This window comes from Oryctolagus cuniculus, chromosome 11 (assembly GCF_051225735.1).
Source record: "Oryctolagus cuniculus isolate XC-2025 breed Fujian yellow rabbit chromosome 11, ASM5122573v1, whole genome shotgun sequence".
In the NCBI taxonomy this organism is placed as follows: Eukaryota; Metazoa; Chordata; class Mammalia; order Lagomorpha; family Leporidae; genus Oryctolagus; species Oryctolagus cuniculus.
Genome location: NC_142877.1, coordinates 47,842,395 through 47,855,937, shown reverse-complemented (window position 1 = coordinate 47,855,937; position 13,543 = coordinate 47,842,395). Strand labels below are relative to the sequence as shown.

At 39.8% G+C, this 13,543-nt stretch overlaps 1 long non-coding RNA gene across 11 annotated transcripts in view; it reads left to right on the top strand.

The window, feature by feature from the left end:
* LOC127490977 (uncharacterized) overlaps positions 1-13,543 on the top strand; it is a 49,432-nt gene that overhangs the window by 17,812 nt on the left and 18,077 nt on the right. For 2 of the 11 annotated variants that reach the window (XR_016217114.1, XR_016217113.1), the window contains exon 4: positions 1,613-1,798. The exons of the other annotated variants lie outside the window; for them this stretch is intronic. This is a non-coding gene — a long non-coding RNA (uncharacterized LOC127490977). Of the gene's footprint in view, positions 1-1,612; positions 1,799-13,543 lie in introns of those variants that run through there. 11 annotated transcript variants of the gene reach the window in all.

Genomic DNA, 13,543 nt, shown 5'->3' with positions numbered 1-13,543 from the left:
TAACTGGGTTTCTTGTTTTGATGTTGCGGAGTTTCGTGATCTCTTTATATATTCTGGGAAAGCAGGAGAAGATGGCCCAAGTCCCTAGGTCCCTGCTACCCACGTGGGAGACCTGGAAGAAGCTCCTGGTGTCAGCCTAGCCCAGCCCAGTTGCTGCGGCCATTTGAGGGGTGCATCAGTGGACGGATGATCTCTTCTCTCTCTTTCTCTCTCTCTCTCTCTCTCTCTCTCTCTCTCTCCTTTCTCTCCTTTCTCTCCTTTCTCTCTTTTTCTCCCAGTGTAACTCTGACTTTCAAATAAATAAATCTTTAAAAAAAGACTCGATTCATGTTATAGCATGTGAAAGTGCTCATTTCTTTTATGGCTAATATTCCATTTTAGGTACATATCACAATGTTTGTATTTGTAAATTCATTGATAGACATTTGGATGGCTTCTCCTTTTTGACTTCCACGAATGGTGCTGCTGACATGGATTTGAGTACCTATTTAACTTCTTGGGAAACTGACAAGCTAGAGGCTGCAGTATTTTCCATTTCTACCAGAAATCTGTGAGGGTTCTATTTTCTGCATATTCTCTTCAAGACTTGTTATTTTTTGAGTTTTTTTTAATCCATCCAAGTGATTATGAGGTGACATCTTGTTTGAATTAGCATTTCTCTATTGACTGATCATATTAATCATCTTTATACTTACTTGTTGGTCATTTGAATGTTTTTTATGGGAAAAAAGCTATCCAAGTCCTTTGCTTATTTATAATTAGCTTGTTTGTCTTTTTAAATATTTATTTTAATTATTTGAAAGACTTAGGGAGATAGGTAGAATCAGAGAGAGAGAGGTCTTGCATCTGCTGGTTCACTCCCCAGATGACTGCAATGGCCGATCCAAAGCCAGGAACCCCGAGTTTGCTCTGGGTCTCTCATGTGGGTGCAGGGGCCCAAGGACTTGGACCATCTTCTACTGCTTTCCCAGGCCTTAGCATAGAGCTGGATCAGAAGAGGGCAGCCAGGACTAGAACCAGCGCCCATCTGGGATGCCAACACTTCACGCCAGGGCGTTAACCCACTGCTCCACAGCTCTGGCCCCTGTCTTTTTTTCTTTAAATTTATTTTATTTATTTGAAAGGCAGAGTGATAAGAGAGAGAGGGAAGAAAAAGAGGTCTTTCATCTTTTGGTTCACTCCTCAAATGGTTGCAATGGCCAAGCTTGAGACAGGTGAAACCAGGAGCCAGAAATTCCATCGTGGTCTCCCAAGAGGGTGACAGGGACTCATGTATTTGGGCTATCTCCCATTGCTTTCCCTGGAGCATTAGCAGGGAGCTGGGTTGGAAGCGGAGCAGCTAGGACTGGAACGGGCGGTTACATGGGATGCCAGCATGGCAGCTTAATCTACTGTGCCAAAACTCCAGCCACCTGGTTGTCTGCTTATTGTTAAGTCATATGAATTCTTTACCTATTCTGGACACTAGGCCCTTATCAGGTATATGAGGGTACTTCAAAAAGATCATGGAAAAGGGGCTGGCCCTGTGGCATGATGGACTGAGCCTTCACCTAGGGAACCCACATCCCATATTGCACTGGTTCATATCTCAGCTGCTCCTCTTCTGATTCAGCCCTCTGCTATGGCCTGGGAAAGCAGTGGAAGATGACCCAAGTGCTTGGGCCTCTGCACCTGCATGAGAGACCTGGAAGAAGCTCCTGGCTCCTTTCTTTGGATCAGCCCAGCTCCAGCTGTTGCAGCCATTTGAAGAGTGAACCAGTGGATGGAACACCTTTCTACTTGCCTCTCCCTCTCTCTTCCTGTAACTCTCTCAAATAAATAAATTTAAAAATCTTTTTTTTATTTAGTAAATATAAATTTCCAAAGTACAGTTTATGGATTACAATGGCTTAAATTTTTAAAAAAAGTTCATGGAAAGGATGCATTGTGAGTAAATTATGCATGGATTTCAAACTTTTTTGGCACCACAGTAAGCGTTTCTTTTAATTCCATTTTTCTATGAACCTTTTGGTGTACTGTCATATGATTTGCAATTGTTTTCTTCCGTCACATGGTCTATCGTTTCACTTTCTTGATATACTTCATTGATATACAAAATTTTTTATGTTGATGAAGTGCAATTTAGCTATTTTTCTCTTTTTGTATATGTTTTTGTTGTCATATCTAAGGATGCATTGCTAAACCCAGGGTCTTGAATAATTACTGCTTGCTTTTCTAAGACTTTTGTCATTTCTAATTCGTATATTGAGGTTTTCGAGCAGTTGTGAACTAATTTTTGTATATGATGTGAGATAGAGCATCCAGCTTCATTTTTTGCTTGTGGTTATCCAGTTGCCTCAGCTCTAGTTGCTGAAGACAATGTTTTTTTTTTCACTGAATTTTCTCAGCAGTTTTTAAAACTAATTGACCGTAGCTATGTGAGTTTATTTCTGAATTCTCAGTCACATTCCATTCATCTGTATGATTGTTTATATACCTGTGTGTATTTAGGTTGATATAGCTTTGTTGTAAGTTTTGAACCTGCAAAGTAAGAATTCTCCAACTTTGTTGCTTTTCATCATTGTTTTGGCTATTTTAGACTTTTTAATATTATAAAAAGTTTGAGACTTTTTATCATTTCCTAAATGCCCTTTAATTTTAGAATTGATTTTTCAATTTCTGTTAAAAAAAAAAGAAAGACATTGATTGGAGTACATTAAATTTGTGGATTGCTTTTTATGTTATTGCCATCTTAAGAGTAGCAAATCTTCCAATCTCTGACATGAGATTTCGTCCATATAGTTATTTCAATTTGAATTGTTTTCTGTAATATCTTTTAGTTTTCAATATACAAATCTTTCACTTCCTTGACTAAAGTTATTCCAGGGTGTTTTATTGTTTTGGATGCTGGTATATACAAATACAACTGAATTTTGTGTGTTGACCTTGTATTCTGCCTTTACTGAATTTACAAACTCTTAAGAGTTTTCTTGTAGATTGTTTGGGATTTATACATGTTAACATGTATCTGTGATTTTTGCTTGGGAATCATGATATAGATCTGTAATTTTCCATTGATATCCTCCTAACTACTCTTGCTTCTAAGTTTGCTACCTTGTAGTCTATTCTCCACGTAATAGCCAGAGTGACCCTTCAAAATGATTAATCCAATCATGTCACTTAAATGTAAACCTTATGCCAGATTCTACATCAAAATAAAAGCTTAACTTAACAAAGCACTACAAACCCCTGCTTGATCGGCCACTGCTAATCAACACATTACCTCCTGTTCAAATGATAGCTATTATGTTAGTGTGCAATTTTGTACTGCTGTGTGGATAGTGGACAGCTAAGTCCTTACTTTGAAGCATCGAGTTTTCCCCCAGAAACCTTGTCTTGAAGGAATAGAAACTTCATGCATTTCCTATGTACCCCTTTAGGAATACCATATCTTCCCACAATCCCACCCACACTCTGCCCCACACTCCCACCCCTCATCCTCCTCCCTCTCTGATTCCCATTCCTATTCTTTTCTACGTTCTATTTCAATTAAGTATATGCACATTGGGTTACGTCTCTACTAAGTAAAGGGTTCAACAGATTGTATGGGGAAAAAACAAACTGTTCCTCCACAGTCAACCAAGGGCTGTTCAAAGACATTGCTTCTCACAGTGTGGATTTCAGTTCTATAGATGACCTTCTCGGGCTCTATAAGTTATCCCAGATCAGGGAGAACAAAGGGTGTATCCTCTTCACCCTGTCCCAACAACCAACCAAACCGAAACTAAAGCTATAAAAATATTGCCCGACCGAGAATCTAGGGACCCTAAGGTAATTACAGGTGGATCATATTCAGAATGGTAGTTTATTGATGAAGTTGATTCAGTACAATCAATGAACACATGTAGGCTTTCCAAGTGTGTGCATGTTGTGGTATGTGTGCATGTGTGCGTGCCTGTGTTTGTGCATCTGTGTGTGCATGTGGGTATGTGTGATGTCTATGAGTGTGTGTGGGTTGTGTGCATGTGTGCCTGTGTGTGCCTGTGTGTCTGTGTGGTGTCTGTGTGTGTGAGAGGGTGTGTGTCAGTGCATGTGTTCATGTTTGTGTGTCTGTGTGTCAGTGCATGGGTGAGTGTGTGTGTGTGCATGTGTGTATGTGTGGTGTCTCTGAGTCTGTGGGGTGTGTGTATGTGTGGTGTCTGAGTCTGTGCATGTGGTTTGCCTGTTCATGTGTGTGTGTGACGTGGCATGGTGTGTGTGCATGCGTAGGTATATTCCTGTGTGTGCATGTGTGTTTAGTCTAGAGGGTGATGTTGCATTTGGCAGTTTGGCAGCATTTGCAAATGGCTACTCCAGTCCTCCAGGGTGCTGTGCAGGGAGCATGGCCCTTGGTGTGCGCGTGCGGTGAGGCGAGGAGCCTGGCAGGCGCTGTCAGGCCGCGGAGGCCATTGGCAGCTCCAGGGCCGAGCAGCGGAGGTGGGCTCTAGTGCGCAAGCGCGGGCTGGTCTCCTAGCCTTGGGGCCTAGCGGATGCGGAGCCCGGGTCGAGTGCAATGTCCCAGCTGGCCAGCACCCTCAGCGGGCCCCGGAAGAGGGACCGGACCAAGGCCTCTGCGAAGGGAAGTGAGCTGAGCGGCCAGGAAGGGAGCGGAGCCCCGCGGGAGGACAGCGGCGGAGCGGTGAGTGGCCATGGGCCGGGGCGGGGGGTGGGGGCTGGGCGCTGCTGGACGCTGGTGTGGGCAGGGAGAAGGCCTTCTGAGAAGCCCGCCGCACTCGGGAGGATGCGCCGGCCATTGTCGGGAGGCCTGTGTGTGTCAGATGCTGAAGCTGCTCTCTGCTTTACGCACGGCCTTTCCAAACCAGCGGCTGTGGCTGCGTCCAGGGGTCCTGGATGGATGGACAGAGGCCAGGCCAACGAGGTACCACAGGGGAGAGTTAGAAACACCGCAGGTCTTGTGCGTGATGCCCCTTGGTTCTTGAGCAAGCCTAGGTGACATGTAGAAGTCGTGAAATCGCTCTCTAAATCTCTTTTTGGTAAAACTCATGAAATGCGTCTCTGGGGTCTGGAACTGTTGGCCATGTCTGTGGGGCTTGTACAACCTGTGCTTGTTTTGTGGTCTGGAGAAATTGGGAGGCGATGAATTGTCAAAGGTCATAGAATGCTGTGTTCCTATTGGGAATATTTTCAGCCATTTTTCCTTATGTTCTAATTTGAGTGAGCATTTTCTTTTTTTTTAACTTTTATTTAATGAATATAAATTTCCAAAGTACAGAATATGGATTACAATGGCTTCCCCCCCATAACGTCCGTCCAACCCGCAACCCTCCCCTTATCCACTCCCTCTCCCCTTCCATTCACATCAAGATTCATTTTCGATTCTCTTTATATACAGAAGATCAGTTTAGCATATATTAAGTACGGATTTCAACACTTTGCATTTTCTTTTAATACGTACAGAGTTTCTGTAATGGACAAAGTGCGTGTATTTTGTGACACCTGTTTTCTAGATGATTGCACAAGGGGCTGTGAAAAGGGTCGCAGATGCTCCTCGGCATAAGATCAGTGTTTGGGCTGTTCTGCTATTTTCTAACAGATGGTCTGCTACTACTGTAGTGCTTGAAAGAAGTAAGCCTGAAACGTGTTGGGCTTTCTATTGCTCAGGGCAGTCATGGGTGTAATCCCAATTGTGCGGATTTTCCTGGGGCACCTAAGATAAGTCCAGTTAGTGGGAGAATCGTAACATTGTGGTCTGTAATAAATATTTTTTGAATTCCCATGCACTGAGGTTAATGGCAAATCAGGCTGTAGCTATAATAAAGCCGATATCTCTAAAGCAATTATATAAAAGTGCTTGTAGGGCCCTGGTGTTGGCATCTGTCTGTCCATGTAATCGTCCAATTAAGAGGAATGATATAATTCCTATGCCTTCCATCCAATAAATAGTTGGAAAAGATTATTTGCTGTAACTAGAATTAATATAGTAATAAGAAATATTAATAAGTATTTGAAGAATTGTTTAATTTTTGGGTCTGAGTATATGTATCATATGGAAAAGTTTATAATGGACCATGTCACGAAAAGTGCAATTGGGGTAAATAGTAAAGGGAAATAATCTAGTTTAAAATTAGATGTTAGCTTAAGCGTTTGAATGGTCATTCAGTTCCAGTTGGAAATTATTGTTTCTTGGTTTGTTCTAATAAAAATTAGGGTTGGAATGAGCCTAATAACAAATGCATATGATACTGAAGTCTTTACATTATTAAATTGGCTAATGTTATTAAAAATGTTAGTGAACAAGGCTAGAATAGGTAGAACTAGAATGGTGATTGAGAGAGCTACTAAAGTGGAGAATAAGTTAGTTCCTTTTATTTGGAGTCGCGCCAATGTTTTGGCTCCTAAGACCAACGGATTACTTCTGTCCTTTAAAATTTGAGAGAGCCATGAAGCTAAGCATGGGTGCATGAGTTAGCATTTCTTGCAGACATTCTCGGTAAATAAGGAGAGTTAATCTTCTATTATTAGATTCACAATCTAATCCTTTCTTAAAACTCTATTTACAGAATATTGGCCTAGAATAATTTTGGGGTTAATAGATAGGAGAAGGAGTGGAGTTAGGTGAAGCATTATTAGAGTATTTTCTCAGGTGAATGTTGGTGAAATATTATTAGTATGATATGTAAATTTTCCTCTTTGGGTGGTAGATAATAGGTCAAGGGAATAAAGTGCTGTAATTAGTACCTATTAGTGTTAGTGCCTATTAAAATAATAGTAAGATTAGATCATGAAAAGGATGCTATTATAACAAAAAGTTCCCCTAGTAAGATAGTAGTAGGTGGTAAAGCGAAATTAGTCAGGCTAGCTAGTAGTCATCATGCAGCTGTTAATGGCAAGACAGTTTGAAGACCTTGTGCTAATAGTATAGTTCGGCTATGAATACGTTCATAATTAGAATTAGCTGAGCCGAATAATATAGAGGAGGTTAGGCCATGGGCAATTATTAGAGCGGTGGCTCCTGTAGACTTCATGGAGTTTGGATTAAAATTGCGACAATTCCTAAGGCTATATGACTAACTGAAGATAAGCAGTGAGTGAGTTTAGATCTGTTTGTCGTAAGCAGATAGAGCTAGTTATAGTTATGCCTCAAAGTGAGAGTATAAGGAATGGGTAGGCTATCTGTTCTGTGAGTGGGTTAAGCACAATGGTAATACTTATAGGCCATAGCTGCCTACTTTTAGTAAGACGGCTGCTAGGACCATTGCGCCTGCAATAGGGGCTTCAACGTGGCGTTTTGGTAATCAAGCCCATAAAGGGGTATTTTGACTAAAAATGCTATTATGCATGCTACTCATATTAGTGAATTAGACCATGATGCTGCCAGTGCTTCATTTAAGAATTGTATTAGTAAAACATAAAGAGATCTGGTAAAGTTTTGGCTATAGATTAAAGCAAATAAAAGCGGCAGAGAGGGGCCAGCACCCTGGCTCACTAGTTTAATCCTCCGCCGGCGGTGCTAGCATCCCATATGGGCACCAGTTTCTAGTCCCAGTGCTCCTCTTCCAGTCCAGCTCTCTGCTGTGGTCTGGGAGGGCAGTGGAGGATGGCCGAAGTGTTTGGGCACCTGCACCCGCATGGGAGACCAGGAGGAAGTACCTGGCTTCGGGTCAGTGCAGCGCCAGCTGCGGCGGCCATTTCAGTAGTGAACCAATGGAAGGAAGACCTTTCTCTCTGTCTCTCTTTCTCTCACTGTCTAAAACTCTGTCAAAAAAAAAAGTGGCAGAGATCCTATAAGTGTATAGAATAAGAAATAAGTTCCTGCATTAAGTCGTTCTGTTTGGTTACCTCATTGTGTGATGATAATTAGTGTGGGGATTAGTGTTGCTTCAAATAAAATGTAAAATAAGATAAATTCTGTGGCTGAAAATGTTATAACTAAAAATGCCTGTAAAGAGATTAAAAAGGAAATATATGTTTTCTTTTGTACTAAGGTTTCTTTGTCTAGATGATGTTGACTCACTAAGATTATTAGGGAGGAGTCAAACTGTACGTATGAGGAGAAGAGCAGATAGGGCATCTGAAAAAAATGTTGTTGAGAAGCTTAGGTTGGTTGATTTTATAGAAAAAGGGCAACCAGGCTAATTAAGAGACTATTCGCTTTCGTGTGAATACAAATTATAGAATTCTTAGACCATCATGAATTAGGGATAAGTATAATTGTAGGAATAATAATTTTTAGCATTGTAGGAGGTTAAGGTTTTGAACATAATCTAGATGCAGTAAGTATCAGAGACTGTAATTAGTCATGCTAACCCAACAGCAGCTTTACAGGCTATAATACTAAGAGGATAATTGGAAATATAAAGGATAGTGTGAAGTGGGTATTAAGGGCTGTTAATGTAATTAAGATAAAAAGTGATAGTATTATTCCATCAAGGCTTAAAGGAGAAGATATTGAGATCGTTAGATTAGCATTCCTAAAAGTGCTAAGATAAATGCTAGGAAAATGTTAATACGGATTGAAGGCATTTTGATAATGATGGAATTACTACAGTCTAATGAGTCGAAATCATTTATTTTAAGTATACTGATAATAATATTCAATTCATTCTAATCCTTTTTGGTTTCATTGTAAGCTAAGCCTAAAGCTAGCATTGATATTAGTATGAGTACTATGATGAGAACTAGGTTGAGGTTGTTGCATTGTGCTGCTCATGGGAGAGGAAGAAGGAGAGCAATTTCCAGGTCGAACAATACAAATGCATTGGGTGCTAGGAAAAATTTTATTGAGAATGGTAGGCGTGCTGATCCTATAGGGTCAAATCCACATTCATAGGGGCTCGATTTTTCTGAATAAATATTTCGTTGAGGGAGTCAAAATGGAGTCGTCACTAAGATTAGTGAAGTGGATACATTAATTAATAAAACTAAAATTAGATTACTTTTTCTTGGGGTGAACCAAAACTAACTGATTGGAAGCCAGTTGTACTAACTAATGCTAAAAGAGTATGATCCTCATCAATAAATTGATACATATAAGAATAATCAAACTACATCAACAAAATGTCAATATCATGGGACTGCTTCAAAGCCAAAATGGTGATTTGATGTAAAATGGAAATTAAATTGTTGTAGAAGGCAAACTGTGAGGAAGGTAGATCCAATAATCCCATGAGGGCCATGAAATCCTGTAGCTATGAAAAATGTTGATCCATAAACCCCATCTGAAATGGTAAAGGATGTTTTGTAGTATTCAGATGGTTGAAGAAGAGTAAAGTAGATACCTAAGAGGATGGTAATGGCTAAGGCTTGCTGTTTGCTTTTACAATTTCCTCTGTTAGACTATGGTGAGCTCAAGTCATTGATACTCCTGAGGCTAGTAGGACTAAAGTATTAAGTAGGTGTACTTCAGGTGGGTTTAAGGGATTAATCCCTGTGTGAGATCAGCAACCTCCTAGTTTTGGAATCGGGGCTAGGCTAGAGTGCTAAAAAGCTCAGAAGAAGCCTGCGAAAAAGAATACTTCTGATAAGATAAACAGGTTTATTCCATATCGTAGGTCTTTTTCAAAAATAGGGGTATGATGGCCTTGGAATGTGCCTTCTCGTGCAGCGTCTCGTCATCATTGATATATAGTGAGTGTATTTGTTAGTAGGCCAATAAGGGGAAGTGTGGATGAATTAAAATGGAATCGTATGGCTAAGCCTGATGTTATGAAAAGGCCAGATTGCGCTCCTGTAAGTGGTCATGGGCTGGGATTTACTATATGGTATGCATGGGTTTGGTGTGTCCTTAGGTCTTATCATGTAAATATAGGCTGACTAGAAGGGCAAATCATAGGCTTGAATTAGGGTGACAGCAAATTCTAGGACAGTGAGGAGGATAAGAATAATATAATTAAAGAAATTACTATTAGGGATGAAGTTCACCCTTTGGTGGAGTGTATTGTTATTATTTGTTTTAGAACTAGTTGAGCTAATGATTGTTGAACTGAAACTAATTGATTGTTGATTAAGCCAGTGGGGGTGGGAAATAACAAGGTTAGAAATATAATGAATAGGGTTACTCTTGGTAGTCCTATTATTGTAGGGGTAACAGAAAGGAGAATATATTTTCATTCATTTTATTTCTCATGGGGATGAGGAGAAATGGATTCAAATGTTTTTAATACAGGCTTTATTGGATAAACATATCTGTGAAATATAAGTTGAATGAAGGCAAATACTGTGAGATTATAGTGATACTGGTAGTCATGTGGATATGTCAAGTTGTGGCATTTCATTATGGAGAGGGTTAGTCAGCTCATTCTCTAGCTTAAAAGGCTAATACTAGTTTAGCTTCATAATTAATTTAGATTATAGATAGTGATCAGTTTTGGAAGTGCTGTAGTGGAACTATTTCAAGAACAATAGACATGAAACTGTGGTTGGAGCCTTTTGAGCACAGATTTCTGAGCCCTGGGCGAGTTGAGATTAAAGTAGCTTGGTTAAGGCGTCCAGGGATGGCATCTGTTTTTAGGCCTAGTGAAGGTACAGCCCATGAATGTAGTACATCTTCTGATGAATTTAATATGCCAATTGGCAGCTCTATTGGAAGAACAACTCGATTATCAGCTTCTAACAATCGCAGGTTTCCTGGATTTAAGTCAGATGCTGGGATCATGTATGAGTCGAACTTTAGGTCTTCGTAGTCAGTGCATTCATAGCTTCAATATCATTGGTTACCCCTAGTTTTTACTGTCAGGGATGGATTGTTAATTTCATCTATTATGTATAGAATTCACAGGGAAGGAAGTGCAATTAAAATTAGGATAATAGCTGGGAGAATAGTTCAGATGGTTTCTACTTCTTGTGCATCTATTACGCTTGTGTGAGTAAGTCTTTTAGTAAGTATTAGTGAGATAATGTAGAGGACTAGGGAGCTAATTAGGAAAACAATGATGAGCTTGTGATCATGAAAGTTAAGTAGCTCCTCTGTAATGGGGGATGAGGTGTCGTGGAAACCTAGATGAAATGGATATGCCATAAAGGTATATAGGGGTTTAACCTATGAATTAACTTTGACAGTTAATGTGATAATTTTAGCAATGTCTTATAGAAAAAGTCATAATGCTTATGTGGCTGGCTTGAAACCAGTCTTAGGGGGGTTCCATTCCTTCCTATCTTGATTTAGGCTTTTACATAAGAAGGCACCTAAATGTGTATGGTGGGGGACATCCGTGGAGTCACTCTATGTTTGTAGCCATTAATTGAATCATTTAGACTTCTCGTTTTGAGGCGAAGGCTTCTCAGATTATAAAAATTATTACTATTACGGCAGTTAGGGAAATGAATGAGCCTATTGATGAAACAGTATTTCATATAGTGTAAGTGATGGATAATCTGAATATCGGTGGGGCATGCCAGAAAGTCCAAGGAAATGTTGCGGGAAGAAAGTTGAATTAACTCCTACAAATATCACAGTGAAGTGAATTTTAGCTCAGGTTGGGTCAAGGGTATAGCCTGAGAATAGGGGGAATCAATGGGCAAATCCTCCTATAATAGCAAATACAGCCCCCATAGATAGGACATAGTGGAAACAGGCTACTACATTTTATGTGTCATGAAGAACAATGTCTAGAGAAGAAGTAGCTAAGACAATTCCTGTGAGCCTACCTACAGTGAATAAGAAAATAAATCCTAGAGCTCAAAGTATAGCTGGGGATCATTTAATATTTTCTGCATGTAGAGCATGTAGAGTTGCTAGTCAACTAAATACTTTTACTCCGGTAGGAATAGCAATAATTATACTGGCAGATGTGAAGTATGCATGTGAATCTACATCTAAATTTTCATTAAGTTTATGAAGTCCTTTTGGAAAAATTTAAAGCTGAACTAAAATTCTGTTCTGGACAACCAGCTACCAATAGGCTCGGTTGGCTTTTCATCTCTATCTATAAGTCTTACCATCATTTTGCTACATGGATGGGTTCCTTCTTATAACTGCTCATAGGTAGCTTGTCTGGTTTCAGGGTTTTTAACTAAAATTCTTTTTGCTAAGGTTTTTCTAGCTAATTCATTATGCAAAAGGTAAGAGTAATAACCTTTGCTTTTTTTATGCTGTTTATAGTTCTTTCATCTTTCCCTTACGGTACTTTTTTTATAGCACCTAAGATAAATTTCTGTCTCCTATACTTTAAATATAGGGTAAATGGTTTAGTTTATTGAGTTATTTAAGTTTTATGTTAATTATGTAGGGCCAGCATTGGCGCAGAGTGGTCAATTAAGTATGAAATCTCTTGGGTGGAAGCCAGGTGCTTTGAGTTAAGCTACACTCTGAATTATCCAAGCACACTTTCCAGTATGCTTACCTTGTTACATTTCTCTTACACTGGTTTATTTTGTAATTATGTATAAGAATTTATACAGTATTTGAGGAGGGAGATGGGCAGTGTGTGCATGCTTCATGGCCTGGTTCAATTAAGCTCTCTATTCTTTTTTTTTTTCTAAATTCTTTTTTTGTTTGTTTGTTTGACAGGTAGAGTTTTAGATAGTGAGAGAGAGAGAGAGAGAAAGAGACAGAGAGAAAGGTCTTTCTTCCTTTGGTTCACCCACTAAAAGGCTGCTATGGCCAGTGTTGTGCAAGCCGAAGCCAGGAGACAGGTGCTTCTTCCTGGTCTCCTATGCAGGTGCAGGCGCCCAAGCACTTGGGCCATCCTCCACCGTCCTCCTGGGCCACAGCAGAGACACCCTCTATTCTTAATTTACTTCTAAATCCTCCTTTAGCCCTTAACATTTCATAGGGGCTTTCATAAATGTTCTGTAGTAGAAAATGTAGCCCATTGCTTTCCACTCTGTAGGCTACACTTTGACCTAACGTTTTTATGAGTATAATTAAGCTTACTATGTTCCTTTTTAAGGATCCCTGAAGTTTGCGGTGTATGGACTGAGTTGGCAAAGAGTGGAAAGGGTTATCGGGGTTTATTGATTATAGAATAGGCTCCTCTAGGTGGATAAAATGCACCACCAAGACCATTGAGTTTAAAGCTCTGACTTGTAGTTCTCTGGAGAATTTTTTTATGGAATTATTAAGGTTTAGGGCTAAGCATAGTGAGGTATCTAATCCCAGTTTGGGTCTTAGCTGCCCAGTGAGTTCGGAGGTTGTAAAATCACTGTCGTTGGTTATTTTTGTTGATAACTATTACTTTTTACAGCTTAGTTAGTATTTGATTTTATTTTTATTTACTCCTAATCACGCTTTATGCTGAGTGTTTATTAATTTGGGTTAATCGTATGACCACAGTGACTGGCATGAAATTTACCAATCCTATCATAGCATAAATCAGTCAAACTTTTATTCATTGCTAAATTTTTATCAATGCTGCATCCTTTGGGGGCGTGGTTAAGCAAGGCATCGTGAGCTACTGCTTAGTGTGCTTAATGCCTGGTCCTCTTCACGTAGCTTGATATAAAGGGCATTCTCACTGGTGCGGGGAGTCGCATGTGTAAATTTGCTATAAAATAGTCAAAAGGCCAGGACCAAACCTTTTTGTTTATGGAGCTAAAAGCGCATCTAAGCATTTTCAGTGGTTTG